The sequence below is a fragment of the Indicator indicator genome, chromosome 6, assembly GCF_027791375.1.
Source record: "Indicator indicator isolate 239-I01 chromosome 6, UM_Iind_1.1, whole genome shotgun sequence".
Classification (NCBI taxonomy): Eukaryota; Metazoa; Chordata; class Aves; order Piciformes; family Indicatoridae; genus Indicator; species Indicator indicator.
This window is the reverse complement of record NC_072015.1, coordinates 1,808,967-1,834,245: the sequence shown is the minus strand read 5'-3', so window position 1 is coordinate 1,834,245 and position 25,279 is coordinate 1,808,967.

Genomic DNA, 25,279 nt, shown 5'->3' with positions numbered 1-25,279 from the left:
GTAATCTGTGGATAACGGTTTCTGCATCTAAGGTGGTGCTAGCAGACATCAAGCCCCCAAAAGTTCATGTTGGTAGAGCTTAAAAAATGTTGGATACACAGAAAACTCTCCCAGGGAAATTATTTTTTCTTCTTTAGTGTTGATAGGTAAGGGAGGGGGAAGGGAGAATGCTCCTAACATTTTTTTTCTGCTTCTCATTTGAATATCATTTATTCTTATTAAGCCCTTCCAAAAATTACACTAATTTATCATGAGTAGAAGCCAGCCCTGCATGTATATTATTCCAGAGACCTTGTAAGTCTCTGTATGTCTGGAGAATATATTTTTGTTCTTGCATAATTAAACATCTCACCTCTTTGATTGGAGAGCACAGTCTCAGAAAGGGAAGGCGAGAAGGAGAAGAGACTTTCCTGAAAGCAAGCAGGCTCCTAATTGGCAAAGGAGAATGGTGGAAGGCTAATCAGAATCTCAAATACTAAAAAATATTCAGGTTGGGGTATTTGAATATTTTATTTGGCTAAATCAAAACTGGATTTTTACTTCCCCTCCCCCCCCCCCCCCCGCCCAGATATCTTGGGATTTACTCCTGACAGAACAAGGCCTTGAGCCTTGTCCATATCTCATCAAAGAGCTCAAAATATAAATCCCAATGCAGCACCTGAATACTTATAGAAGGGAACTGTTTCCATCACCTGCATGATGAGGAGCAGCTCTGTGGAGTCCAAGCTGTGATTCCTCCTTTATCTGGTCACCTTATCAAGGAAAAGCAATCTGAACATCACATCAGAACGAATTGCAACACACATATCAGTGGCTGTGAGATCAGCTGCAAGCCCGAAGCAGTGCAGTTTTGCTCAGCTAACCTTTATCTCTTCTTTTTTTTTGTTGTTTTAAGCAATCAAGCTGAGGTGGCAACAGACCTGAGCACTGGCAGTTGTCAAATGGGAATCACAGCATCACAGAAGGTTAGGAGCTGGAAGGGACCTCCAAAGCTCATCCAGTCCAAGCCCCCTGCCAGAGCAGGTCACACAGGAACACATCCAGTCAGGTCTTGAATATCCCCAAACAGGGAGACTCCACAACCCCCTTGGGCAGCCTATGCCAGGGTTCTGTCACCCTCACAGAAGAAAAAAGAAATCCTGATGATTCCATGGAACTTCCTCTGCCTCAGCTTCCACCACTGCCCCTTGTGCTGTCCTTGGGCATCCCCCAGCAGAGCCTGGCTCCAGCCTCTGGGCACTCCCCCTGCACAGCTTTATCACCAGCAATGAGGTCACCTCTCAGGCTCCTCTTCTCCAAGCTCCAGAGCCCTCAGCTCCCTCAGGCTCTCCTCATGAGGAAGATGTTGCATTCCCTTCAGCATTTTTGTGGCTCTGTGCTGGACTCTTTCAAGCAGTTCCCTGAGGTCCTTCTTGTGCTGAGGGAACCCAGAACTGGACACAAGATTCCAGATACAGCCTCTGCAGGGCAGAGTAGAGGGAAAGGAGAAGCTCTCTCAAGTTCTGGGCAGCTGCAAGAAAGATCTTGAGGTGCTGGAGCAGGTCCAGAGGAGAGCAACCAGACTGGGGAAGGGACTGGAGGGAAAGGCTGATGAGGAGAGGCTGAGGGAGCTGGGGGTGTTCAGCCTGGAGAAGAGGAGACTCAGGGGAGACCTTCTCACTCTCTACAACTACCTGAAGGGAAGTTGTTGTCAGGTGGGGTGCAGTCAGAATCTGCTCCCAGGCAACTTGTGCCAAGATCAGAGGGCATGGCCTGAAGCTGTGCCAGGGGAGGTTTAGGCTGGATGTTAGGAAGCACTTCCTGTTGGAAAGGGGAATTAGAGACTGGAATGGACTGCCCAGGGAGGTGGTGGAGTTGCTGTTCCTGGAGGTGTTTAAGGAGAAATTGGATGTGGCACTTAGTTCCATGGTCTGGTGGATGTGGTGGTGTTAGGTCACAGTCTGGGCTGGAAAATCTCAGAGCTCTATTCCAGCCTAAATAATTCTGTGACTCTGTAATCATCTCAAAAGATAGAAGATCCCACAAATGGGACAATCCAGGCCATTTACAAAGCCTTGTACTGTCCCCATCCCATAACCCCAGCACTAAACCTCTGCATTTCAGTAGTAGCAGCATTCCATCATTTACTCATTATGTGTATTTTTTCCCCCTCCTCTACTTCAGTCCAAGGGAGTAATGAGATTTGCTCATCAATTTATTCTACTTGATTTTTCAAGATTTGAACCTTTAGGCCAAACTAGCCAGCATATAATGAGAACCCTTAGGAATAGGTTCATTTTAATTACTGGAATCTCATCACTAAAAATAAGAGCAGAGCAAATCTTGAAAAAGGATTCCTCTCTCATTTGAGTTAAATTCCTCTTTCAGAACTGGCACTGGACACTCCCAGATAATTGCAGATTTAGTTCTCTTTCAATGAGTATTTTCTGTTTACAAAAATCACAGAGGGTGGGAAGAGATCCTCAGAGGTCATCTTGCCCAACCCCTCTGCAGTCAACAGTCTCCAGCTAGATCAGGCTGCTCAGTGCTCCATCAAGTTTCACCTTGAATGCCTCCAGGGATGAGGACTCAACCACATCTTTGGGCAAGCTGTTCCAATATTGCACCACTCTCATCGTGCAGAGCTTCCTCCTGATGTCCCAACTAAATCTCCCCTGCTCCAGTTCCAAATCATTATCCCTCCTCCCATCACTCTTCTAAGCAGTCCCTCCACAGCCTTCCTGTAAGCCTCCTTTATATATTGAAATGCTGCCCTGAGGTCACTCCAAGCCTTCTTGTCTAGCTCTCAGTCTATCCTCATAGAGGAGGTCAGAGACCTCTGACCATCTCTGTGGCCTTCTCTGGACACACTCCAGCAGGTCCATGTCCTTCTTGAGTTTGGGACCCCATAGCTGGACACAGTGAGGTCTCTCCAGAGCAGAGGGACAAAATCTCCTGTCTCAATCTGCTGGCCACACTTTTTGTGATGCAGCCCAGGATGTGATTTGGTTCTGGTCTTCAAGAGCCCATTGCTGGCTTATGCCCAAACTCCTGTTCCTCCTTGTGCATCATCCACCTTCTTTCTGAAAATTCAACCACATTCCTGCATTGTCTTCTTAATTCTAAGATGGAAGAGTTAACATCTCTTAGAAATAAATTCTTTACACAATTGTGGTGGTGCAACACCAGAACAGGTTGTCCAGGGAGATTGGGGATGCCTTCTCCCTGGAGGTGGCCAAGGCCAGGTTGGATGAAGCCTTCAGCAACCTGGGCTGGTGGGAAGTGTCCCTGCCTATGGCAGGGGATGTTATACTATTTCTGACTGGAATATGGGGGAGACCTCATTGCTCTCTACAGCTCCCTGAAAGGAGGTTGCAGTGAGGTGAGGGTTGGTCTCTTCTCCCTGGTATCAGATAACAGAGTGAGAGGAAGTGGCCTGAAATTTCTTTGCTGCAAGAGTGGTCAGGGATTGGAAGAGGCTGCCCAGGGAGGTGGTGGAGTCCCCATCCCTGGAGATGTTCAAGAAATGTGTGGATTTGGCACTCTGGAATATGGTTTGATGGCCATGGTGGTGTTGGGCTGATGGTTGGACTCAATGATTTTAGAGGTCTTTTCCAACCAAAACAATTCTATGATTCCTTGATTTGAGTTCTGAATTCTGGATAATTAAAAGCTGGAAACATCTCACCCAAGGCTGGCCCAAAAGGGCAGGATCAAAAGCTTTGCAAAACAAGAGGTTGGATTAAAAACTTTGTAAACTCAAATCTTCCACAGCAGGAAACTGTGACCATAGGTTGAACTCTGAATGCCTCATTTGATAGTCACAAGCAATACATTTTAAGGTGCCCTCTGTTAACATCAGTTTCAGTTTGGGACTGGATGTGTAGATGGACACAACAGAAAGGAGTAAAGGAGTAAGACCATAAAGTAGAATATTGAAAGCATGGTGCAGAGACTGCTCAGATAAAGTAAATTTTCTCAGAGCAGCTGGAAGCCCTGAAAATATCAGAAAATTACTCTGCAAATCTATGAGACTCTCTCTGAGCTGTTAACAACTAAGCTTTAGAACCAACAAAGAGAAGGCCTGGAAGAAGACAAATATTTAGAGGATCTTGAAAGGGGGAGAAGGAGAAAAGGACACAAGAGAAGTTTTAACCAAGCAAATGAAATTCCTAGAAAATGAGTGGAATAATCAAATTTGATAGTTTGGGAAGGGAAAGGTGCAGGGTATTTCAAGTGTGAGAAGGATTTTGATCATAGCTTAATGAATGATATATTATAGATGAAAAATGAAAGACATATTTTAGGTGTAAAGTGAGTGATATATTTTAGATGGAAAAATGAATGATATATTTTAGATGGAAAAAAAAAATAAAAAGTCAATGTGGACACAGAGTTAATTATAAAGTCAAAGGGGAAAGGGGAATCAGAACTGGAATGGACTGCCCAGGAAGGTGGTGGAGTCAGCATCCCTGGAGGTGTTTAAGGAGAGATTGGATGTGGCACTTAGTGCCATGGTCTGGTCCATGTGGTGGTGTTAGGTCATAACCTGGCCTTGATGATCTCAGAGGTCTATCCCAGTCTTAATAATTCTGTGATTCTGTTTACTTCCTGCAAGTTTGGGAGACTTACAAAACCTGTGTCATGCTTTGATAGAACTGGAATTGATTAAGTTCTCTATTACAATACTTGGAGTATTGTAGTAAAGGACTTGCAGTGATAGGATGAGGAGAAATGGATTGAAGCTTGAGGAGGGCAGATTTAGACTGGAGATTAGGAAGAAATTCTTTCCAGTAAAGGGTGGTGAGACACTGGAGCAGGTTGCCCAGGGAGGTTGTGGATGCCCCCTTCCTAGATGTGCTAAAAACCTTCCACTGGGCCAGGTAGTTCATGGGCATGCTCAGCCTGGACATGAATACCTCCAGGCAGCAATTGATTGAGTTCTTTATTATAGTACTTGGAGTATTGTATAAAGGATTTGCAGTGACAGGATGAGGAGGAATGGATTGAAGCTTGAGGAGGGCAGATTTAGACTGGAGATTAGGAAGAAATTCTTTAGTGAGGGTGGTGAGACACTGGAAGGAAAGAGGAATTGGAGAGAGGTTTGGATACTCTTTTTGTGCCTGCAGGTGTACACCAACACAAATTTGTAATATAATCATGCCACCAGAAAAAAAACACCACAAAAACCAACCAACCAAGCAAAAAACAACCAACCAAACACCACAGGAACACCTTCCACTTTCAAGACCCATCTGGATGTATTCCCTGCTTTTGGCAGGGGGGTTGGACTGGATGACCTCTGGAGGTCCCTTCCAACTTCTAACATTCTGTGATTCCAGAAAATGAGTTTCCCATTTTAAAGTTCGCAGAAGGACCCTGATCTGGGGGAGGGATAAATAAATAAATCGGAAATTCAGCAAAAAATCCTAAGTTACCAAATGTGATATGATTTACTTAGGGAAAAGAATTACCTAACCTTAAAGTAATGGCCTGACAACTCCTTGCAAACCTGTCACTGTCTAAGCTGTCACTTGGGTTCATTTGCATAATGCTCAGACCAACTCATTAATCTCTGAAGGAAGAAGGAGCAAACTTTGTGAAAAAAAATATATATATTGGGTGTGAGCAGAGAAGGAAAAATGAAATGTTAATATTTGTTCATCCAATCATTATGAGGGATTTTCTGTGGCACTCTTGCACAGTTATCCAGTAGCTGGTTAAAAGCTTTTCTTTTTGAAATCCGATGGAAATGCAGCATGTGGAATCAATTTCTGATGCTTCTCCTAAAGACTCCTACATGCTCCACTAAAGTGTTAAATAAAATAAAGACCTCTGAATGCTACCTTCCAGTCCCAGCTGTGCTCTAAGTCTATAATGCTCACATCTCCTTTCCCACTTTCTTTGTTCCTTCCTCAGATTTCTGATTACTCCTCCCCTACCATACTGGTGAAGAGTCTGGAGAATAAATCTGATGAAGAGCAACTGGAGGAGCTGGAGATGATTAGTTTGGAAAGGAGGAGGCTGAGGGGAGACCTCATTGCTCTCTACAGCTACCTGAAAGGAGGTTGAGGAGTGGTTGGTGCTGGTCTCTTCTCACAGGGAATTAGTGATAGAACAAAAGGGAATGGTCTTGACCTACCCTCAAGGGTAAGTTTAGACTGGACAGTAGGAAAAAAAATTCTCAGCAAGAGAGTTCAGGGATTGGAATGTGCTGGGCAGGGAGGTGGTGGAGTCCCCAAGCCTGGCTGTGTTTGCAGGTGGTTTGGCTGTGGTGCTTGGGGCTGTGGTTCAGGGGTGAGCCTTGCAGAGCAGGGTTCTGGGTTGGACTTGGTGACTCTGAGGTTCTTTTCCAACCTGAATGTTGCTGTGATTCTGTGATCTCCCCCAAACCCCAGAGAGGAAACAAGTGAAGTAGCTGTATAAAAATGGACATAGTAGTACAAGAAGGTGAACATGGGACAGCTGCACCTGAGAGGCTGATCAGGGACAGTTGTGATTACTGACTACAGATAGGCAGCAACAAGATGCATCCTTTGGGCTGAGCTTGGCAGCTGGTTTGAGACCCTGCTCAGAAGTGTAGCCTGAGAGACTTGGGGCTGTTCAGCCTGGAGAAGAGAAGGCTCTGGAGAGACCTCATAGGGGCCTTCCAGTACCTGGAGGGGACTCCAAGAAAGCTGGGGAGGGACTTTTTACAAGGGGTTGTAGTGATAGGACAACGGTTTTAAGCTATAACAGAGTAGATTTAGATTGGGCATTAGGAAGCAGCTGCTTACAATGAGGATGGTGAGACACTGGAACAGTTTGTCTGGGGAAGTGGTGGACATCTCACCACTGGAGGTGTTTAAGACCAGATTGGATGAGGCTTTGAGCAACCTGGGCTAGTAGAAGGTGTCCTCCCCATGGCAGGAGTTCAGAGCTAGATGATATTTAAAATCCCTTCCAACCCAAATCATTCCATGATTCCATGATCCTGAAGGTCCCTTCCAACCCAAACCATTCCATGATTCCATGATCCTGAGGGCCCCTTCCACCCCAAACCATTCCATGACTCCATGATCCTGAAGGCCTCTTCCAACCATAACCATTCCATGTTTTTATTCTGTTTCATAGACAGCAACATGCACATAAAATGTATGCTCATCACAGAAGGTTTTTGAAGCTTCATTAGCATCATCCCTGGATATAGGATGAAAAGAAAGCCTTAAAGGTAAGAAAAAATCTACTGCCTTTTAATAAAGGTAAGAAGAAATCTACTGCTTTTTTTATAAAGGTAAGGAAAAAATCTACTCCTTTTTAATAAAGGTAAGAAAAAAAATCTACTCCTTTTTAATAAAGGTAAGAAAACTCTCCTGGTTTTTAGTTGTACAGGAGAAGCAAACCACTTACAAAATCAGAAGTGTAGTCACTGCAGGATGAAAATTGTAACAGATTTGAGGATGTACTTCAGAGCTACAACTTTTCATATTAATTTCAACCTTCCAGTTCACACAGGACACCAGAAGCAATAGTTGCCTGCATATTCTGTGCACCTTTCTCTCTCTGACCAAATATTTACAGCAACACCTCCTCCCCTAAAGAATCAGACACTCGAGGCAGGGCAGGGCAACTCGAGGTAGGTTTGCACAAAGCGGGTCCAAGGAGGCTTGAAAGCAAGGCAAGGCTTTAGCAAGGCTTGAGCAAAGTTTGGAGCAAGGCTTGAGCAAAGTTTGGAGCAAGGCTTGACAAAGTTTGAAGCAAGACTTGAGCAAGGCTTGAAGCAAGGCAAAGGTGACTACCAGGTCAATCTCTACATACATCTGGCCAGCAATTGGTCCAATGGGGCACTGAAGCTAACATGTAGCTGCCCAATTTCAAGGCAATTCTGCCAGGCTATAGACATAAAAGGTAGAAACAAAGGCCTTGTATCTGGGGGAGCAGTGGTCAACTTACATGCTCTCACCCCAGATAAACAACTTGTTTGTCAACCAGGCAGGAGTCCTGTCCCCTTTGTTCTTTTTCCCACCTTGCCCTGTCTTTCTATGGGAAGGAGGAGAGAAAGGGACCTTGTCTCGATGTCTTAAGACTTGTCTGGGTTTGTACTGGGCCAGACTGAGAGAGTTGGGGTTGTGCAGTCTGGAGAAGAGAAGGCTCTGAGGTGACTTTCTTGTGGCCTTTCAGTATCTGAAGGGGGCTCCAAGAAAGCTGGGGAGGGACTTTTTAGGATCTCAGGTAGTGACAGGACTGGGGGGAATGGAATAAAGCTGGAAGTGGGGAGATTCAGACTGGATGTGAGGAAGAAGTTGTTCCCCATGAGAGTGGTGAGAGCCTGGAATGGGTTGTGCAGGGAGGTGGTTGAGGTCCCATCCCTGGAGGTGTTTGCAGCCAGGCTGGATGAGGCTCTGGCCAGCCTGATGTAGTGTGAGGTGTCCCTGCTCATGGCAGGGGGGTTGGAACTGGATGATCCTTGTGGTCCCTTCCAACCCTGACTGATTCTATGATTCTAATACTGTTAAAAAAAAAAAAAAAGTCAACATGGCTGCTCTTGTATTGAATAAAAAATATTGAATAAATAACAAATAAATTAAATAAACACATAATAAAATAAATTAAAAAATATTGAGCAAAAAAATGTTGCTTTGGCTTCCTTTTTTTTTTTTTTTTTTAATCTAATATGTATGTTCTGGTGGTTGAGAACTAACTGAGACTTCTGTAACACATCAGGTTGCATTGGTGTGAGTTTACTGGAGAAGTGTATTTGCTTAACCCCTCCCATGGAAACATTCTGCAAAGGATTTGTAAATGTGGAAGCCTTGGGGAGCAGGGCTGCATTAGCAGCTTGCAAAGGTAGCCTCAATAATTCACAGCTCAACAAAAGCTGAATGTTCCTGTCACAATACATTCTGAAAACAAATGCAGGAGCACCATCTTCTGGGGCAAAGGATGCATTTGCAGCTCCTTGTAGTGAAAGTGACACTGATGAGGGGACAGAGTGTCTGCTCAGCAAGTTTGCTGATGACACCAAACTGGGAGGCTTGGCTGAGACACCTGAAGGCTGTGAGGCCATTCAGCAAGACCTGGACAGACTGAGAGCTGGGCACAGAGGAACCAAATGAGGTTCAACAAGGGCAAGTGCAGAGTCCTGCATCTGGGGAGGAAGAATAAACTGCAGCAGGACAGGTTGGGAGAGGATCTGCTGGAGAGCAGCCCTGTGGAGAGGGACCTGGGAGTGCTGGTAGATAACAAATTATCCATGGGACAGAATCGTGCCCTTGTGGCCATGAAAGCCAATGGGATCCTGGGGTGTATTAGGAAGAGTGTGTCCAGGAGACCTAGGGAGTTTCTCCTCCCCCTCCACTCTGCCCTGCTGAGACCTCATCTTGAGTGCTGTGTTCAGTTTGGGGCTCCCCAGTTCAACAGGGACAGGACCTACTGGAGAGGGTCCAGCACAGGGCTATGAGGATGATTAGGGGACTGGAGCACTGCCTGGGGAGGAGAGGCTGAGGGACCTGGGGCTTTTTACTCTGGAAAAGAGAAGACTGAGAGGGGATTTAATAAATATTTATGAATATCTGAGGGCTGGGGGTCAGGAGGGAGGGGACAGGCTCTGCTCACTTGCTCTCTGTGATAGGACAAGGAGCAATGGATGTAAGCTGCAGCACAGGAGGTTCCACCTCAACACAAGGGGGAACTTCTTTACTGTAAGGGTCACAGAGCACTGCAGTAGGCTGCCCAGAGTGGTTGTGGAGTCTCCTTCTCTGGAGACTTTCAAGGCCGGTCTGGATGTGTTCCTGTGTGACTTGAGTTAGATTGTGTGGTCCTGCTCTGGCAGAGGGGTTGGAGAAGAGACCAGCACCAAGCTATCCACAACCTCCTTGCAGGGAGCTGGAGACAGCCAGGAGGTCTCCCTCAGCCTCCTCTGCTTCACACTAACCATCCCCAGCTCCTTCAGTCTCTCTCCAGCACATTTCTTCTCCAGGCCCTTCCCAGCTTCCTTGCCCTCCTCTTCCCTGGCTCCAGCACCTCCACATCTCTCTGGCATTGAGATGCCCAAAGCTGGACACAGCACTGCAGGTGTGGCCTGAGCAGAGCTGAGTGCCAGGGGACAATCCCCTCCCTGCTCCTGCTGGACACAGCATTGCTGATCCCAGCCAGGATGCCTTTGGCTTTCTTGGCCCCCTGGGCACACTGCTGGCTCCTCTTCAGCTGCTTGGCCATCAGCACCCCCAGCTCCCTTTCTGCCAGCAGCTTTCCAGCCACACTGCCCCAAGCCTGGAGCCTTGCTTGGGGTTGTTGTGACCCAAGTGCAGGACCTGGCACTTAGCTTTGTTGAAGCTCCTCCTGTGAACACTGGCCATGGATCCAATCTATCCATGTCCCTCTGTTGAGCCTCCCTACTAGGTTTAAAAGGAAGGACATATAATTTTTTGTTTGTTTATTTTTTTTAATCCCAAGCAAGTTTAAGGTTTGCAAAACATGCAAATTCTTGATCTATAATATTTCTCTGTCATTTTCTTCACTTCCTCTCACACAACATCAATGTTTGTAAGCAGGCTGGCAGTATCATTTCAGTGTTATTTCTCTATGCTATTTTTCTGTTGAGCTACAAACATTAAATTGGTTGCAAGCAGTTCCAGATTTATCTTCTCCATTAGAGGTCAGCAGAAGACTGTTTCTGTATACAGGATCTGAAGAGCTCCCAGTACTTCTTAAAATTCCAGGTCATTAAAGCATGGAGCAAGCAAGAAAAAAAAGGTGAATTTGAGATTCTGGGTGATTTCACAAGAACTATTGAATGGTCCACCTGGAATAACTTCATTGTGGAATCATTTTGGACCAACTGAGGCTTGAGAGGGTTCTGGGCAACCTGATCTAGTTGAGGATGTCCCTGCTGACTGCAGGGGGTGTTGGAGTGGATGAGCTTTGGAGGTCCCTTCCAACCCAGACCATTCTATGTTTGTGTGATGGAGAGTTGGGATGAGGTTCCTTGGTTTGTCTCCATGTGTTCAGCACTGCTGGTTGAGCTGAGAATTAAACCAGTAAAAGAGGACACAAACACATGTTAAATGCAATGTTTTTAAGCAACAAGAAAGGAGCTGTTGTGCACTTTGTCAGACTTGCTTCCCTTTCAAATAAACCTCAGACTATGGAGGTCCCTTCCAACCCAACCCGTTCTATGATTCTATGAATCCCAGGACTCTGTGTGTGTTTCTATACCAATGGGTCTTCCTTTCTCAGCTTGCCAAGGCTCTGACCAGCCCTCTTAATGTGGAAGACTTAACAAATAGCCTGAATTTCAAGCCAAAGAGAGCTGCCTTCTCTTCTGGGTGGTGCAGCTGCCTCTGAAGCACAATCTACAACAGTAAGCTCTTTACCCTTCCATGTGCCAAGATTAAGATCACTTACAAGAGTTCTGGGATGCACACAATTACAACATGAAAACTAAAGGCAACATGGGCAGAGTCATGCAGAGTGAAAACATCTAATAAGATTCTTCTTCTGGAAAAGGAGGTTCAGGGCTGACCTTATTGCTTTCTACAGCTACCTGAAGGGAGGTTCTAGTAGGTGGGGGCTGGTCTCTTCTCCCAGGCAACCAGCAACAGAACTAGAGGACACAGTCTCAGGCTGTGCAGGGGAAGTTTAGGTTTGAGCTTTGAATGAAGCTGTTCCCAGAAAGAGAGATTTGCCATTAGGATGTGCTGCCTGGAGAGGGGGTGGGGTAGATATTCCTGAAGGTGTTTAAGAATGGACTGGATGAGGCACTTAGTGCCATGGTCTGGTTGATTAGTTAGGGTTGGGTGATTGGTTGGACTTGATCTTGGAGGTCTCTCCCAACCTGGGTGATTCTGTGATTCTTATGCAGGCAATCTGCAATGAAAACTCTCAGTTTTATGGCCTCTTCTTACTGTTTGAGTTTGAAGTGGGGAGAGGAGGTCAGTCAAGAGGCTGGAAGTTACTTCACTGTCTCTCCTTGCATCTTCAGTGCCACTGCTGCAAAGACAGGCTGAGGGAGCTGGGGTTGTTCAGCCTGGAAAAGAGAAGGTTCCAGGGAGACCTCAGAGCAGCCTGCCAGGACCTGAAGGGAGCTACAGGAAGGATGGAGACAGACTGTTTGCAAAAGCCTGCAGGGACAGGACCAGGGACAATGGCTTCAAACTAGAGCAGAGCAGATTGAGATTGGATGTGAGGAACAAGTTCTGCACCATGAGGGTGGTGGAACACTGGAAGAGGTTGCCCAGGGAGGTGGTTGAGGCTCCATCCCTGGAGATGTTCAAGATGAGGCTGGACAGGGCTGTGGGCAACCTGATCTAGTTGAGGATGTCCCTGCTGAGTGCAGAGGGGTTGGACTGGATGAGCTTGGGAGGTTCCCTTCCAACCCAGACCAGTCTATGATTCTTTGAAGAGTCATCTTTCCCTAGGAAAATCTCTAGACCAGTTGACTCCTCTTTGACTTTTGGAAGTGTGCCTTTCAAAAGCTTCACCTCGCTTTCTGTTCAAGACCATCTCTAAACCACTGCTTTTCCAGGCCTGGAATTAGTTATGACCTTCATATAGGCACTGAAAAACTTTCACAGGTGTCCAATTAGCAAACACTTGGGATTCTGAGACTTTTTTTTCTTTTAGCTGCTTGTCATAGGAACTATATTAAGTTTTCATTCCTAAAGTTAAACTTAGTCACTGTTTAGAACAGAACTGAGGAATGCTTCCAGATCTATTCTGACAAGGATGTGTGGAGGCATGAAGGACACTCACATACATCAAGTTGTTATGAACACTGAGGGTTATGAAGAGCAAATTGTTCTGCAAAGGCCATGAAATCAAATACAATTCACCAAAAAAACCCAAAACCTAACCACCAAAACAAAACAAACAAAAAAACCCCAGCAAAACAAAAGAAAAACGACAGCAACAAAAAAAATCCAAACAAAAAATCCAAACAAAAAATCCAACCAAATAAAAAAAATCCAAACAAAACCCAACAAAAAAAAAAAAATCCAAACAAAACTCAATCTCAAAAAAATCAAACAAGGGTTAGGGTTTGGGTTAGGGTTAGGGGTTATAGTTAGGGCTAAAAATCCAATCAAAACCCAACCAAAACAAAACCCCAACCAAAAAAAAAAAAAATCCAAACAAAAGCCAACCAACAAAAAAAATCAAAAAACAACAAAAAAATTCAAACAAAACCCAACCAAACAAACAAAAAACCCCCAAACAAACCCAAACCCAATTAAAAAAATCTAAACAAAACCTAACAAAAAAAAATCCAATCAAAACCCAACCAAACAAAAAAAAAAATCCAATCAAAATCCAACCAAACAAAAAATTTCCAAACAAAACCCAACCAACCAACCAAACAAGAAAAATCAAACAAAAACCAACCAAAAAAAATTGAAACAAAAATTAACCAACCAAAAAAAAATCCAAATAAACCCAAACAAACAAACAAAAAAGTCAAACAAAACCCAACCAAACAAAAAAATACAAACAAAACCAACCCAAAAAATCTAAAGAAAAATCAACCAAACAAAAAAAAATCCAAACAAAACCCAACCAACCAACCAACCAAACAAAAAAATCCACAAAAAAGACCAAACAAAAAAACCCCAAACAGAATAATGAGTTCAAGAGTGCAGACAGGGAAACATTTCTGCAAGCATCATAAAAACCCAAGGAGCATCTGAAAAATCTGCAGTTTCAGGGGGGGGGGAAATAAATGGTCCCAATACTGAAAAAGAAATTAAACTAAATTATGAAATCACCTACACTTCACCATAAATAAAAGCCACCAACAAAAAACATCCAAAACCTCCAAAACAAAAGAAAAACCACAACAACAAAAACAACCCCCCCAAAAAAAAAATCCCTAACAAATCAAAACCAATCAAAACAACAACAAAAAAAAAGAGAATAATGAACTCGAGTGCATACAGGGAAACATTTCTGAAAGCATCATAAAAACCCTAACAGCATCTGAAAACTCTGCAATTTGGGGAAAAAAAAAAGAAAGTCCCAACACTGAAAAAGAAATCAAACTAACTTATGAAATCACCTACACTTCACCAAAAAAACCCAAAACCCCCCCACAAACACCAAAACAAAAGAAAAACAAAAAACAAAGGAACAAAAAAAACAAAACCAAAACTAACCAAAACCCAACCAAACAAAAACAATCCAAACAAAACAAAACAAAAAGGTAATAAAGAGTACATAGAGGGAAACACTTCTGAAAGCATCATAAAAAATCCTTACAGCATCTAAATAATATGCAGGTTGGGGGGAAAAAAAGAAAAACCCAAACCCTCCCAACACTGCAAAAGAAATCAAACTGAATTTTGATGGTATAAAGCACACAAAGCCCTCCTGCTCCAATGTTCAGTCAGATTTCTTGGGTTTTTTTTTCTTCTCTTTTTTGGTACCACATTTTATATATGGATTTTTTTTTTTTTTTGAGCCCCACCCCTCACAATAATCCTAACTACAGCAAATCCTCTAAATGAAATGTTGAGAGTATCAGACTCTCTAGGCTTTGGGCAGCCTGGTCTGGTGGGAGGTGTTCCTGCCCATAAAGGGAGTTGGAACTAGATGGTCTTTAAGGTCCCATCCAACTCAAGCCTTTCTATGATGCATTCTATGATACCCCAGAACCACCCAGACTAAGATCCTAACCATGTAGGCTCTTAAAGAAACAACTACAGCAACAATCAAAGTCTCAGTGGTGTCTTAGCCTGACAAGAGCCTTGCTCTCAGCCACTCTGTCTTTCTATTGCAGCTTCATGTCCAGCAGATCCAGGGAGGTTCTCCTCCCCCTCTACTCTGTCCTGGTGAGGTCACACCTAGAATATTGCATCCAGTTCTGGGCTGCCCAGGTCAGGAGGGACAGGGATCTGCTGGAGAGAGTCCAAGGGAGGGCTACAAGGATGCTGAAGGGCCTGGAGCAGTGCCTGGGGAGGAGAGGCTGAGAGCTGTGGGGGTGGTTAGTGTGGAGAGGAGAAGGCTGAGAGGGATCTGATCAATGTCTAGCAATAGCTGAGGGGTGGGGGTTAAGAGGGAGGGGACAGGGACAGGCTCTGCTCAGCTGCACCCTGGGACAGGACAAGGGGCAATGGATATAAACTCCAGCTCAGGAGGTTCCACCTCAGCAGGAGGAGGAACTTCTTCCCTGGGAGGGTGCCAGAGGCCTGGAGCAGGCTGCCCAGAGAGGTTGTGGAGTCTCCTTCTCTGGAGCCTTTGCAGCCCTGTCTGGATGTGTTGCTGTGTGCCCTGCTGTGTGCCCTGTGCTGGTCCTGCTCTGGCAGGGGGGTTGGACTTGATGACTTCCAGAGGTCCCTTCCAACCCCTAACATCCTGGGATCTTATTCGGTGTCTTGCTTTAGAATGGATGTGGCACTTGGAGCCATGGTTTAGTTGTCAGGAGGTGTTAGGTAATAGGTTGGACTTGATGATCTCTGAGGTGTTTTCCAACCTGTTTGATTCTGTAATACTTCTGCCAATTCTCCTGACATTCAGTCTGGCATTTCAACCAGACCTGAAGATTTCAGAGAGAGAAATCTTGAGGAGCTTCAATTTGGCAGCAAAATGGAAGGAAACTGAGCCATAGAAATCAGCCCTCCCCAGAAGTAAAGCATAGAGAAAGGTACTTGCATAAGCACCACAGGTTGTCAGATATTCTCCCTCTCCCAGGGGCAATTAATTTTTCTACAGAGGCTCACAGACATGCACATAATGAGAGATCAGTTGATCAAGTAACTTTACTTTTAGTAGGAAAAATAAAAGAAAAGAGAGCCTGTATTTTCTTGCCATCCTCACAGTCTCACAGTATATAAGAGGTTGGAAGGGACCTCCAGAGATCATCAGGTCCAACCCCCCTGCCAGAGCAGCATCACTTAGGGTAGTCTGCACAGGAATGCATCCAGGTGGGGTTGGAAAGTCTCCAGAGAAGGACACTGCACAACCCCCTGGGGATCCTGTTCCAGGGCTCTGTCACCCTCACTCTAAAGAAGTTTCTCCTCATGTTGATCTGAAACCTTCTCTGTTCAAGTTTGATCTTCTACAGTCAGCAGGTTTATTTCCAGTGCCATAAATTTATTTACTGAGAAAAAAAAAACCCAACCAACCAAATAAAAAAACCAAACAAAACCCAAAACCACAATTTAATTGCCACCAACAAAAAGAAAACAGAGGAAAAAACTGAAGGGCAAAATGTAGCTTGACTAACGCATACTAAAATCCATAGTGGAAGGCACCATGAGGCAAGCACAGGGCTGTAATTGCTGTGTTTGTGAAATCTCAGAGCCAGGAGAATTGCCTTTTCCAGCCATCTCCTTTGTGGAACATCTCCCTGCTGTTGTCCTAGGGTGGGTTGCACTCTGTCCTCCTCTCTTATTGCCAGATGAGTTTGACTTCCATGACTCAGATGCATTTTACTTCACAGAATCACTGAATGCATCTTGGTTGGAAGGGACACCCTGGAAAGTCATTTTGTCCAACCCTTCTGCAGTCAGCAGGGACACCTCCAACCAGGTCCAGTTGCTCAGGGCTCAATCAAATCTGACCTCATATGTCTACAGGGATGGAGTTTCAACCACATCTCTGTGCAACTTGATAGAGTATTTCACTACTCTCATTATGAAGAGCTTCTCCCTAATGTCCAGCCTAAATCTATCCTGCTGCAGTCTGAAACCATTTCTCCTCATCCCATCATTACTCTTGTCAGAAGTCCCTCCCCATCCTTCTTGTATCCCCCTTCAGGTACTGGCAGGACATTATTAGCTTTCCCTAGAGCCTTCTCTCCTCCAGGCTGAGCAGCCTCAAGTCCCTCAGCCTGTCCCCCCAGGGGAGGTGCTCCAGCCCTCTGTTCATCTCTGTAACTCTCCTCTGGATGTGCTCCATCAGGTCCATGTCCTTCTTGTGGTGAGGGTCCCATAGCTGGACTCAGTACTCCAGGTGAGGTCTCCCCAGAGCAGGGCAGAGGGGCAGGATCCTCTCTCTCCAGCTCTGGCCACACTGCTTTGGATGCAGCCCAGGCTGCCCTTGGCCTTCTGGACTGCCAGTGCCCATGGCTGGCTCATGTCCAGCATCTCATCCACCAGCATCCCCATGTCCTCTTCTGCAGGGCTGCTCTCAATCTCATCACCCCCCAGGCTTGATTGTTATCAAGGGTTGCCCCAACCTAAGTGCAGGACCTTGCACTTTGCTTTATTGAACCTCATGAGATTCACCTCAGCCCAGGTGAGAACCTTCCCTATGGGGACAGGCTGGGAGGGTTGGGACTGTTGAGCCTGGAGGAACAAATGCTCAAGAGGGATCTTAGAGGGGCCATCCAGAAGCTGGAGTTAGCCTGCAAGAAAGCTGGGGAGGGACTTTCTAAAAGGACTTTTAGTGATGATGGAGAGGGTCCAGAGGAGGGCCACAAAAATGATCAAGGGGTTGGAGCAGCTCTGCTCTGAGGACAGGCTGAGGGACCTGGTAGTGTTCAGCCTGGAAAAGAGAAGACTCCAGGGAGACCTAATAGCAGCCTACTGGTACCTGAAGGGGACTACAAGAAGGATGGGGACAGACTGTTTGCAAAGGCCTGCAGGGACAGGATGAGTGGGAATGGTTTGAAATTAGAGACAAGTAGATTTAGATTGGCTGTTAGGAACAAGTTCTGCACCATGAGGGTGGTGGAACACTGGAACAGGTTGCCCAGGGAGGTGATTGAGGATCCATCCCTGGAGATATTCAAGGTGGAGATATTCAGGGCTATGGGAAACCTGATCTAGTTGGGGATGACTGAAGAGGGGGTTGGACTGGATGAGCTTTGGAGGTCCCTTCCAACCCTGACCATTCTCTGACTGTATGGTTAGGCAGGATTCACTGCCTACTATTATTTTTGGACACAACAAGCAGTTGTTTTGCAGGTGGTGCCAGCATCTTTTTTCTATTTCTTCTCCATGACCTTTCAGTGCAGTGAAAAAAACAAAACAAAACAAAACGCCAAAACCCAAACCTGACAGGTTTAGAAAAAAGTAAACTAAATTACCAGTCCAAATATTTATCAGTTGATTTGCAACACTAGCAAGTTATGAAAAGCAACATTACTGCACACTTGTGAAAGCTTTATTATAGCCTCAACTTAAAAATGAGATTAAAACAAATAAATATACATCTTCAGCACCTATTAAAAGGTAACCTGGATTGGATAGGACACAACACTGCCTCCAAGTAATTACAGCCAAAAGCACAGCATGGGAAAAGCTCAGCAATCTGCATATTAACCTGGCTTCCATCACTCTTTCTCCTTGCCCCCATCTCCATTCTTCCACAGTCAAAGTAAAAAAAAAAAAAATAAATAATGAAAATTATGACCTCTTTTATTAGGTTGAAAATGCATTACTATGACAGAAGATTTATTCTCTCTGGTAATTTACTGAATGTTCCTCACTAATTACATTACTAAGTGCACCATCATCATATTTCTGTTCCACTGGCAGCAGTATAAGTTGCAAACAAGCCTGGCTGGCTGGCAGAATTATCTTCCTAGTTATTGCAGGCTTGCTGGAGCCTAAAATAATAATATTTGACCTTTTTCTACCATTCTGCACTCGCATTGGGTGTTAAAAATATGACACCAGCATTATGAATCTAATTCCTGTGGCCTTACACAGGCAAAACTTTCCAAGGACTTGGAGATAAATTTTCAATGTCAGTGCTGCAACTACTGATTCCATCCCCTGAGGAGTTTTTTTAAAACAAACAATTTTTGAGACGTAGAGTATCCACATCCATAAAAAAAAAAAAAAAATAACCAGAAAAGGAGAGATTTTGCACCTTCAGGAGTGCAGTGCAGTCTCTGTCCCCCAAGCCTGAACAAGTCACTGATTTTTTCCCCATATTCTTGCTCTAATAATTCTCTGCTACCTAGGAGAGCTTTCTTCCAATCATTGTTGTGTTTCTGACCTTGTAAGTAAGATCTGCTGCATTTTGGACATTCTGGGTGGAAGCCCCAAAGCCTTGTTAGGGACTTTTTAGGATGTCAGGTAGAGATAGGAGCAGGGGGAAGGGATCCAAGCTAGAGGAGGGGAGATTTAGATTAGATGTCAGGAAGAAGTTCTTCCCCATGAGGGTGGTGAGATGCTGAAACAGGCTGCTCAGGGAGGTGGTGGAAGCTTCATCCCTGGAGATTTTGAAGGTCAGGCTGGATGTGGCTGTGAGCAACCTGCTCTAGTGTGAGGTGTCACTGCCCATGGCAGGAGGGTCGGAACTGGATGAGCTTTGAAATGATAGAATCAGTAAGGGTTGGAAAAGACCACAAGGATCATCTAGTTCCAACCCTCCTTCCAACCCTGACAATTAGAATCATAGAATCATAGAATCAGTCAGGGTTGGAAGGGATCACAGGGATTCTATGATTCTTCTCATACACCACCTAAAAGCAAATAATACTCTTACCTCAGCTGGAATCATAGAATGGTTTGGTTTGGAAGGAACTTTACACATCATCTAATTCCAACCCCACCACCACAAGCAGGTTGCTCAAAGACCCATCCAACCTGGCCTTGAAGAATTCCAGAAGAGGGAATCCACAACCTCCCTGGGCTGTTCCAATGTCCCACCACCCTCACTGGAAAGAATTTCTTCCTAATCTCCAGTCTAAATCTCCCTTCATCCAGGTTAAAACCAACCTCCCTCAACCTATCACTACAAGCCCTTGTCAGAGCTTGTAGACCGAGCAGAAATTGTTTCTACAACAGAAATTTCTTTATCTAAGGATCATTTTCCCCTCTTTTCTAAGAATGCCAAGAGCTAACCAATGATGCTTGGCACTTCTAGGGGTTTTTATTTGGCTTTCTGGTGGTGGTGATTGGTTGAGTGTTTAATTAAGGTGAAGTGGCACAGCTCATCTTGCCTGATTTTTGGTGTCTCTTCTGAGTTGGTCATTCAGGCTCCATTCACAGTGAAGCAAAACTCCACCTGTAGGACATGGTTCATCAGATGTCATTTACTTCTTTATTCCATGATGCAGGCAACTGCACAAAAACCCCCAAACCACAGGATCAGTAGTGATAGCATCAGAGGGAGTGGATCAAAGCTGGAGAAGGGCAGATTTAGACTGGAGAATAGGAAGAAATTCCTTGCAGTGAAGGTGGTGAGACACTGGAACAGGTTGCCCAGGAAGGTCACAGATGCCTCCTCACTGGAGGTGTTCCAGGCCAGGCTGGATGAGGCCTTGAGCAACTTGGGCTGGTAGGAGGTGTCCCTGCCCATGGCAGAGGTCTTGGAACTGGATGATCTTTAAGGCCCCTTCCAACCCAACCCATTCTCTGATTCGGTGATCTTTAGGGTCCCTTCCAACCCAAACCATTCTATGATCTTTAAGGCTACCCTTCAACTCAAACTGTTCTCTGATTCGGTGAACTTTAGGGTCCCTCACAACCCAAACCATTCTCTGATTCTATGATCTTTAAGGTTCCTTCCAACCCAAACCATTCTATGATTCTATGATCTTCAAGGTTCCTTCCAACCCAAACCATTCTCTGATCTTTAAGGCTCCCTTCCAACCCAACCCACTCTCTGATTCTATGATCTTTAGGGTTCCTCACAACCCAACCCATTCTCTGATTCTATGATCTTTAGGGTCCCTTCCAACCCAAACCATTCTCTGATTCTATGATCTTTAAGGTCCCTTCCAACCCAACCCACTCTATGATTTTATGATCTTAAAGGTCCCTTCCAACCCAAACCATTCTATGATCTTTAAGGTCCCTTCCAACCCAAACCATTCTATGATCTTTAAGGCCACTTCCAACCCAAACCATTCTGTGACCTTTAAGGCCCCTTCCAACCCAAATCATTCTATGATTCTATGATCTTTAAGGCCCCTTCCAACCCAAGCCATTCTCTGAATTTATGAGTAAAATTTATTTTCCTCTGTGAGCATGACTCTCCACCTTAAAACACTTTAAGGTGCTCGCCAAGAAGGACATCTGAGTGTGTTCCTTCATAACCTCTACAGTGAAATATCAAATTTATAGACCTTAAAGGATGCAATGCTTCACCACTTCTCTGGTAGCTAACTGCCTGAAGGGCAGGCAGAATGTTTTCCCTCACCTGTCTTTCTCTCTCTCACAAAATCTATGGGTTGATTTCTGTCACAGCTGAAAATCTGCAGTTTGCTGCCTCTCTAAAACAGGATTGTTTTGCAAATTTCACACCAAAAAATACGCTGCAAGCAGAGTGACAGATTTGTTACTGCTAAATGAGCATCACAGGAAGAAATACAAAATGCTCCATACTCAGCTTGCAGAGAGTTTTCCCCTGCTTCCCCCTCCCACCCAGTACATTATTCTGCAGCATGATTTTAATGCCCTGTGGTGCTGAATATTGTAGAACAAAATGTTGAAAATTTGCCAGAGAAAGGAGAACTAAGTGACTCTGTGATCTTTCAGTGCCATGCCATCAGAAGATGGTGGGAAATCTGAATGCAGGCTGAAAGGCTTTTCAAAGGCTACTCAAATGTATTTATATGACATAATTTGATATTTCAATCCTCCTATTTCCTGGGTTGCTTCAGGCCCCTCAAGCCAAGAAGAATGTTGAGGGGCTGGAGCAGGTCTAGAGAAGGACAACAAAGCTGAGGAAGGGTTTGGAGAACAGGGCTGGCAAGGAGCAGCTGAGGGAGATTAGTGTTGGTGTTTGGTATGGAGAAGAGGAGGCTGAGGGGAGACCTCATTGCTCTCTACAGCTCCTTGCAAGGAGGTTGAAGTGAGGTGAGGGTTGGGCTCTGCTCCTAGTCTCAGGTGATAGAAGGAGAGGAACTGACCTGAAATTGTGCCAGGGGAGGGTTAGGTTGGAGATGAGGAAAAATTTCTTTGCTGCAAGAGTCATCAGGGATTGGCACAGGCTGCCGAGGGAGGTGGTGGAGCCTCCATGCCTGGAGGTGTTCAAGAAAGGTGTGGCCATGGGGGGGGTGGGGGAAGTAAAAATAATCAAAACCTATAATGACAAAATCCCCACAACAGTTGTTAAGAAGTCTAAGTAAGAAATTAAAAAAAAAAATCCATTTGGAAATCATTCCAAAATCTAAATTCCATGTGTTTTATTCAGGTTTAATTACATTTTGCATTTTATGTTTTATTCAGGTTGATTTATATTTATTCCCCTCATTATATTAAAGCAGGGATTTATTTATTTATTTATCTCCCCCCTCCCATTTTAAAAGAAAGTGGATTTTGGTTTGGTTTCTCTACAAACCAGCCCACTTGTCACTGAGATCAACAAAATAATGAATTGCAAGTAGAGGGAACTCAGCAAAGCATGAGACCATTTAGCAAAATATTTATACATGCCCATGAAGGTTATTTGAGTGCAAATGTGACATTTTGAGCTGGGTGGCTGCAGTGAAAACTAAATCAATCAGAACCTATTTATCACTTAGCAAGGAAATTTCATGTTTATCTCCATTCTCCTTCTCATTTAAAGAGGTCTTGTGCCTGTAATTATTGCCTTTGTGTCTCACCTTCCTACTTTTTCCAGGCAATTTAGTTTTTTTTTTCTTTCTTTTTTTTTTTTCCTTTCTTACATCTGACCTACTTAAGGGTCTGTTCTCCTGGAACAAATACTTATTAAAATGAAATTAATAACCCAGTTTCAGTCCTAGTATCTTTAAAAAATGGAATTCCACAGCATTTGGCACAGTTGCTATATATTTAGCATTACTTTTATACCCTTTTTCAGCTAATTAAAGCAAGCAGGCAAACTGTGGGCTCCAGCTTCACATTCCAAACCTAAACTTTTTTCCTGCCTGAGTTTCTACTTAGTTGGTATTGGTTAAATAAGGACAATTTCCTTTCTATGCTCTAGAATAATAAATTGAAGGAGACTACCAGAAAGCTGGGGAGGAACTTTTTACAACAGGTTGTAGAGATGAGATGAGAGGGAATGCATTGAAGCTAGAAAGCAGCTAGAAAGCAGCCCTGAGGAGAGGGACTTGGGGGTGCTGGGGGAGGAGAAGCTCAGCAGGAGCTGTCAATGTGCACTTGCAGCCCAGAGAGCCAAGCAGAGCCTGGGCTGCAGCAGGAGAAGTGTGGCCAGCAGGGCCAGGGAGGGGATTCTCCCCCTCTGCTCCACTCTGCTCAGACCACACCTGGAGTACTGCATCCAGTTCTGGAGCCTCTGTTCCAAGAGGGCTATGGACATGCTGGAAGGTGTCCAGAGCAGGGCCATGAGGATGAGCAGAGGGCTGGAGCTGCTCTGCTCTGAGGACAGCCTGAGAGAGTTGGGGTTGTGCAGTCTGGAGAGAAGAAGGCTCCCAGGAGACCTTCTTGTGGCCTTCCAGGATCTGAAGGGGCTCCAAGAAAGCTGGGGAGGGACTTTTTAGGATCTCAGGGAGTGACAGGACTGGGGAGAATGGAATGAAGCTGGAAGTGGGGAGATTCAGACTGGACGTGAGGAAGAAGTTCTTCCCCATGAGAGTGGTGAGAGCCTGGAATGGGTTGTGCAGGGAGGTGGTTGAGGCCCCATCCCTGGAAGTGTTTGCATCCAGGCTGGATGAGGCTCTGGCCAGCCTGATGTAGTGTGAGGTGTCCCTGCCCATGGCAGGGGGGTTGGGACTGGCTGAGCCTTGTGGTCCCTTCCAACCCTGACTGATTGATTCTATGGTTCTATGATTCTAAGATAGAGGGGAGCAGATTTAGACTGGAGATCAGGAAGAATTGTAGGGCAAATCCATTACTTCACTTGGGAGATGATTCCAGCACCTCACTGTTCTCATGGGGAAACTTCTGCATTCCAATTGGAATCTTCCCAGGAGTGACTTTTCCCCATTACCCTTTGTCTTTCCCATGGAATTGAAGACCCTATTACAAGAAAAATCTGGATGTGCTGGAAGGTGTCCAGAGAAGGACCACATAAGGATGAGCAGAGGGCTGGAGCTGCTCTGCTCTGAGGTCAGCCTGAGAGAGTTGGGGCTGTGCAGTGTGGAGAGGAGAAGGCTCTGAGGTGACCTTTTTGTGGCCTTCCAGGATCTGAAGGGGGCTCCAAGAAAGCTGGGGAGGGACTTTTTAGACTGTTGGGTAGTGATAGGGCCAGGGGGAATGGAGCAAAACTAGAAATGGGTAGGTGCAGATTGGATGTCTCAACCTACTGTCCCTCTTAGAATGAAAAGACATATTTATGAATAATCCCCCAACTCCTTTTGCTCTTCATGATTAAATAATTTGGTTTGGGTTGGTTTTACACAATTATTCACAATTATTAATAATCCTAAACCCTTTGCCTCTTCATGATTAAATATTTCAGGTTGGTTTTAGACAATTATTAATAATCCCAGATCCTTTTCCTCTTCATGATTAAATATTTTGGTCTGTTTTGGTTTCACACAATTGTTAATAATTCCAAACCCTTTGCCTCTTCATGGTAAAGAATTTTGGTTTGATTTGGTTTTACACAACTATTAATAATCCCAAAGCCTTTTTTCTCTTCATCATTAAATATTTTAATTTGGTTTTACACAACTATTATTAATCCCAAACCCTTTTTTCTCTTCATGATTAAATATTTTAGTTTGGTTTTACACAACTATTAATAATCCCAAACTCTTTTTTCTCTTCATGATTAAATATTTTGATTTGATTTGGTTTTGCACAACTATTCGTAATCCCAAACTCTTTTTTTCTCTTCATGATTAAATATTTTGATTTGATTTGGTTTTGCACAGCTATTAATAATTCCAAACCCTTTTTTCTCTTCATGACTAAATATTTTAATTCTGTTTTACACAACTATTAATAATCCTAAACCCTTTGACTCTTCATGATTAAACATTTTGATTTTATTTGGTTTTAAGTAGCTATTAATAATCCCAACCCCTTTTTTCTCTTCCTGATTAAATGTTTTGGTTTGATTTGGTTTTACACAACTATTAATAATCCCAGACCCTTTTTTGTCTTCACGATTAAATATTTTAGTTTGATTTGGTTTTAAGCAGCTATTAATAACCCCAACCCCTTTTGTCTCTTCCTGATTAAATGTTTTGGTTTGGTTTGGCTTTACCCAACTCTCAATAATTCCAGCCCCACTGTCTCTTCATGGTTCAGCATGTTGTGTTTTGTTCCGCAAATACAATTCTGTGCTAATCATTTCAAAACATCCCAGCCATTAGAAACCTTCTCAAGCCATTTATCTGCCTTTTTTTATACTTCCCTAAACCACTCCAGGGTGCCCATTACTGGCTGCTATCAGTATGCATGCAAAACCCAGCGTAGGTGAGCTGTGTTAATATTATGCCTCAGCAGCACACCCTGGAGTGTCTTCTTGCTTAACTGATGGAAAGGTCAAACAC